Source organism: Polyodon spathula, chromosome 19, assembly GCF_017654505.1.
Source record: "Polyodon spathula isolate WHYD16114869_AA chromosome 19, ASM1765450v1, whole genome shotgun sequence".
In the NCBI taxonomy this organism is placed as follows: Eukaryota; Metazoa; Chordata; class Actinopteri; order Acipenseriformes; family Polyodontidae; genus Polyodon; species Polyodon spathula.
In genome coordinates, this window is record NC_054552.1 from 31,441,989 (window position 1) to 31,448,596 (window position 6,608).

Below are 6,608 nucleotides of genomic sequence, written 5' to 3' on the forward strand. Positions count from 1 at the left end.
TTTCAATGATTTAAAGAATTGTTTTTGTAAAGTAATTTGTTTTGTATTAATAAAAGTCTTTAAACATACTGTGTGCTTTTTATCACAGAATAACAACTAAGGTCTTATTGTCCCTTTAGCCACAGAATCCAAAGTGCAGGCTCATCAAGCCCACCACCTTCCACACTGCAGCCCAGCTCTCTAACCACTGAGCTACTCAAACCCACTGCCTTCCACACTGCAGCCCAGCACTCTAACCACTGAGCTACTCAAACCCACTGCCTTCCCCACTGCAGCCCAGCTCTCTAACCACTGAGCTACTCAAACCCACTACCTTTCACACTGCAGCCCAGCACTCTAACCACTGAGCTACTCAAACCCACTACCTTCCACACTGCAGCCCAGCACTCTAACCACTGAGCTACTCAAACCCACTACCTTCCACACTGCAGCCCAGCACTCAAACCCACTATCTTCCACACTGCAGCCCAGCTCTAACCAATGAGCTCTTCCTCATCTTGATGGTAGTTTATTCCCGAATTATGGCTGAAGAGATTACGTTATTTTGTGTTTGAAGTTTTGGGAGTAGATGATAAATGAGGGTGATGGATTACCATTTCAATGAGAGCTCTCCACTGTAGCAGACAGGCGAGCTGAACTTTTAACTTTACACCCAATTTAAAGCCTATTTGAAATCTCTTCTGTCCCTTTAATTGGAAACCAAACGTTCATTCTCTCTTTTCCTCTGTGCACCCCGGGCTGGGAATATTCCCCCTGGAATAATGAATTCCGGGAGGCATTGTGCCTTGTCAGAAAGACTCCATTCACGGCATTGTGCTTCCCGAGGCGCTGGGGGATGGATTGGAGGGGTTAAAGGGTCTCACTGGTTTAACAAGGTCACAAACTTGTGCCGCTCTGGGCTAGCCTGGCCCCCGAGGGAGCTGCTCCCACACGTTAGCGTTGTTTGCTTAGCTTGTTCGTCTGACATGCTGGGGGTCAAAGGCCATCCCCTATGAAGTGCAGTGATCTGAGAGAGATGTTCATCTGCTGCACATATTATTGCTATAGACCACAAGACACCGAAAGAGAATCATTCCGAGAGATTTTATTGACAAAGCTTTTCATAGCAATATAGACTGAATGAGTACAACCACTAAATGAAAAGTCATTTTTTTTAGTTTAATAATTCCAGTCCTAAATATCATTTATAGTTATATCATTCTTGCAAATAAATAAAGTGTTTCTGTATTATTTGAAAAAAAAAAAAAATATATATATATATATATATATATATATATATATATATATATATATAAAGAGAGAGAATGTTATTAAGAAAGGTTGTTTTACAAAGTGAATATATGATGCTATTTTTTTGTAAAGCATCCACACCTTTAAACAGCAATAGGAATACATAATATATGAGATCAAACTATAAGGAACCAGAAGGAAAGGCACTTCATCTGTCTGACAGAATCCTACCTGAAACATTGATGCTTTTCTGTCTTGCCTTGAGACGCGGAAGTGTGTACAGTCATCAAGGTCAGATGCACTGACCACACAGTTGGTCACTCCTAGTCATTTCCAACGCATGCATTCATATGGAAATGCACATTACAAGGGAAAACACATGTGTTGCGTAATTCACTACAAGCAATGAACACGAATGCTCTTGAACTTAAATGAACTCAGATTGTGTTGATTTCTAATGGCCAGTAGTTAATAAGGAATGGAAACCCACTTTTTAATATACATTATAATACAGTGTGCTTGGTGTTGTTGGTCAGCTATGTATCTGAAATCACATTAGGCGCGTTGCAATGACAGTGTACTGCTCATTCGATGAAGGATATGTATATATGTTTATATTTAGCAATCTTGCCTAGCTTGAGGAATATATGCATGTATGTATGTAAGTAAGTATCCATGTATAGATAGATAGAAAATGACATACATTTCAATTAAAAAGCAGCTTTGGAGACCATTGTGCTTATGTGAAAAAAATGCATGGAGGGCATTCAGAACAAAAACAATCACAAGGGAGAGAATGTGAGCAGAGGGCCTTGCTCACCCAGGGGCTGTGGATTACAAGATACAAATTTGCTGTGCAGTAGGGGGTGCGACCATAATGTTCCTCATTTTGCTGATTTTCCCATGGTGCAGGTGGGGGAGAAAGCTGGGTTCAGTCCATTGTCGTGTCTTATCGAACAAGGCACACACACACACACAGAGTGGGAAAGGAAGAGGGTGGTGGTGGTGGAGTCACTCTTCGAGAGCCTGGCTGTAACAGAGTCGTTCTTCTTAATCCCCCCTCTCAGCTGTGCAGGCAGGCAGGCAGGCGGGCAGGCAGGTGGGCTGGGAGGGCTGCAGCCTGAAAAGGGCTGCCAGTGGATGTTCATAAGAGAAGGGTCTCCACTCAGATCACATAGCCCAGAGAGAGCGTGTGTGAAACCCCTTGGGTTGCCTTTGTCCCCCTGGGCTGGCCCTGTCTGAAGAGCTCTATAAAGACTGTAATCAGATTAAGAAGAGCTGGGCAGAGGGGGGTTTAGGGGAATGGAGGATTGGCTGGGCTGCTCCTAATCAGTACCTGCCATTGAAGCTAAATAACTCAGCAGGGGGGGCAGGCACAGATGGACAAATTGGCCTCTTGTGGGGAGGGGGGGGGGAGGGGGGGGGGGGGGGGGGGTTAGTTTGATGTCCTTTTATTCCCAATTCTTCACCCCCAAGCCCCCTAGTAATTATATCACTGATTGGGGCAGTTTGACGGTGGTAGGGGGGCAGGAAAACAAAGTGATGGGCTGCACTAGGATTCCTTCAAAGGATTTGCAGCTCCATTTAAAATCCCTGTCCTGCCCTTGACACAGCAGGCACAGGAGCTCCCACGCTGTGCATCATAAAGCATCCCAAACATAGGGAGTCCTAATACCAGATGGAGGAAATTGTATTAAACTGATAAAGCTCTGCTTGTGTAACTGGCATTGCTGTGTGACGGGGTTACAAACTTGAGAGCCACACCTGCACATGGCTCTACCTCTTTAGCTAAGATGCTCCTTTGGTGCCATGATACAGATCTCATAGATTGGCTGCAGGCAGCAGCTTAGGTTAAAAGATGGAAGGACGAAATGGGTATTGCTGTGTGATGCACTGCTGTTACAGATTGTGAGCCTGGGAGGTGACTTGGGGTTCATGCAGACGAGCTTGGCTCTTCTGCATAGTGGTTAAGAGTCCTGCAGTGTGCTGCTCCACTGGCATCAACTATAGATGAGTGATGGCGGTAGGAGTTATGCCAGCCTTTAGCAATAATAATACTAATACTATGGTTGGTTCAGACTAGATATAGAGATACTTACTAGATGTGGGTATTGGATATCAGTACCACAATCTGCCACTGTACGTGCTCACATGGTTTTGGCCTACGTTTTCCACATTGCTTGAATATAAAAATACTACTATGAAATATTAAAATGCTGAGGGTTAAATTAGATAAAGGGACCAGCTGTCAGTGTGTGGTGTGAATAGTGCATCTGATTGATAGTGTAGATGCTATAGATAGCTAGATAGATAGATATAGAGATAGATGTTCAATGCCCGATTGGTTCCATATTGAAGAACATGCCTGCCCCCAAAGAATGCTGAGATATTGCAGGTTACCATACCTGGAAGGTACAATTTGTTTTATACTTTTATTTGAAATGCACAGATATTTGCAACTCTATGCCACAGGGGGAAAGGTTGGGCCCATCTGTCGCACTGTGTACCCCTCACTCATATTGTGAGGGGGAGGACTGGGAGGAGCGGGGTCCAATCTCTTTCTAAAATATATCTGTGAGAAACGCTCCCCTTTCCAGTTCCCTTCCTAAACAAGTCTTTTGTGACCCTTTCTGGGATTTCTTGTTCCCTGATGAAGGAAGCGGACGCCGGGACAAGTGTTCCAATTAACTGAGTAACTCCCCTGGAGAGAAGGGGGGCTGTTCCTGCTCCAGCCCCCTCATGCTCTCCCCGACCCAGCCTTGTCATGCTAATGCCCTCCCTTAAGTTTCCTTGTTATGAGGGATTATTGTTTACTTCCTATCACTTGTGTGTTGGTTTTTGTCTTTCACTCTCTCTCCATCATACACCTCCATCTTCATGTCTACTTAAAAGATGGACTCTGGGGCTTCATTAAAACTCAATCAGGGCTCTTTGTCAGGCGACGTGAATCCATCAGCCCATGTCAAAGGGTCTGGTCTTAGGGTGCACGACCCTTGTGTTAGAGGCAGACAATGGTCCTGGAAGCCCCTTAGAGAGAAGGGGCTCATTCAGGGCAGGCAGGCGGGGCTCCTTCGTTGGAGTTGCAAGCTAGGGCACCGGCCCTGGTGTGAAAGGGACAGTGGCAAATAAAGAAAAGCAAACGAGAGAAAGAGGTTCAGACTCAAAGATTCCTCCAATTAGAAGAGCCACCTGCCTCGGTTTGCTTGTGAAAGGGAGAGAGTGTGGGAGAGGAAAGGGACACCTCCTAATGGCCTACTGATTGCTAGCCTGCCCAGTCAATCAGGGATGATTGACAGGGCCAGGGGTGGGAGTATTGGTGAGACGTGCCAAAAATCAAAATTTGATTCAACCCTGCAAAATAATGGCAGAATTATGAGCTCTGGTATGAATAAAAAAAAAAATCTTTACAGCCAACTCTAGAAGAATAACAGAGGGGAGTGATTTTAGACATGATATCTGAATTAGAACTCTGACTCAGCTTTCCTGCTAAATAATTCAACTAAATAGGCAGCAGGGCTCTTGCAATAAACGATGTAAGCTTAACACTGACCAGTGCTTTGGAAACATCTCTGATGTAAAAGCAAGGATCTCTCAGTACTGGGAACTAAAGCAATCTCTGCCTCATGGAAACACAGCAAGAGGGAATGAAGTTCTCCAGGTTAGGTTTCTCTGAACCCCCTCCCCAGTGAACGCTCTCTATTCACTCTTTAACTTCCAGGGTCCCTGCCCTGCAGTTAGAGAGCAGGCAGGCTGGTACTAAAGCTAATAACGAGAAGGATCCACCTGATTACTGGGGCTTCAGAGCCGGGCCTGGTGTTAATTGAGGTTAATTGATTGGAATGAAGGGATTCACGGACTCCTTCAATCAATCCGTCTGTCACACCAGCATCGGTTTTTCAATTATCTTCCTTCAGCGGTTCCACAAAAAAGACCTACAGCCTGCCAGGGTTCTTATTTTCAAAACGACAAAAGTGAAATGTGTTTCTCCGTGGTCTTTTTTGTTCCTGCCACCTGGATCTAGTTAATCTATTAAAAGTGTACGCGTTAATTCGGGGAGAATAGCGCTCTGCTTCATTGTCCCGTTCCCCTGCACAGGACATCCTGCTTTCAGGAGCTGGCACTGGTCAATGTCTTTCTTTTTTAAAATCACTCTCCCAGCCCTGGCCCTGCTTTTCCTTTGCAGGGGTGGTTAAGGCTTCTCAACAGATCCCTCCTAGTAAACACTTTGATTTCATTGATTTATTCATAGAGACACATTTAACTAGGAAAGGTCTATGAGATTTACATCACTCAGCTAAAACAAAACCTACAGAAATCTGTGTGTGAGTTAATAAAAAGATCAAAGAGCAGATTAATAAACAGATCCGTCTTAAAAGTATTGAGACAGTATTGGGACTACACTGTGCCTAACTGATGCTGTGTCTACTCCTGAAATAATATTAGACCTGGTGTGTTGTGTTCTGTATGTCTGCACTTTTAGCTTTTAGATTTTAGTTCCTTCCCCGCCCCTCAGCTTTTTCTTTTGGTTTTCTTTTCATATAGGTAGCACCCTGACAATATTCAATATGGTGCTTAAGTCATCGCTGATATATGTATATGTTCTATTGCTTTTTACTGTGAAATACTGCAAACCAAACTGCATAAAAAAACATACAGATATCAATCACCATCAATCCACTGAAAATCCAAATAAATTACATACTAGATAGATAGATAGATAGATAGATAGATAGATAGATAGATAAATAGATAGATAGATAGATAGATAAGATAGATAGATATTTTTTTATTCCACAGTTAAGGAATCTGAATCTTTTTGAACATTTACCCCTCCTTTTTCATAGTCATTAATGTAAAAGAGACTCGATTGTCTGACAAGTAGCTCATCGGTATTCAGGGCCGGCAGCCTGCAGCTCAGTAAAGTTGTTTTAGAGCCCCAGTCAGGACTCAGCTGTGACGAACAACAGATTAGTCATGATCTTATCCGCCAAGTATATGGGCCTTTCTTTACACTCCTTGACACATGTTTGAAAGGGGGAGGAACCGCCTTTCACAGTCCATGAGATGAATCTTTCCCTGACAAGAAAAAGCCTTTTTAGTAGGCCTCAGACGAGACTCTTTTGCAATTACAGGGCCTTGTTGCTAGGGTGCAAGGCCCTTCCATCGCTAGGCTCCCGTTGCTAGGCATGTAGCCTCTCTATTGCCGGGCTGCGGTTGCTAAGCGAGGCTGACAGCTAGCAAGGGCACGCAGAGGCCTAGTCTCTCAGGCCTGTTGTCCTAGACGAGACATCTCTTTTTTCCAGCCAGTGAGTGATTGACACATCCCTCTGCATTCCTCAATCGGGAACTCTTCGCTGCCTGTTTTCCTCCAGGGAGAG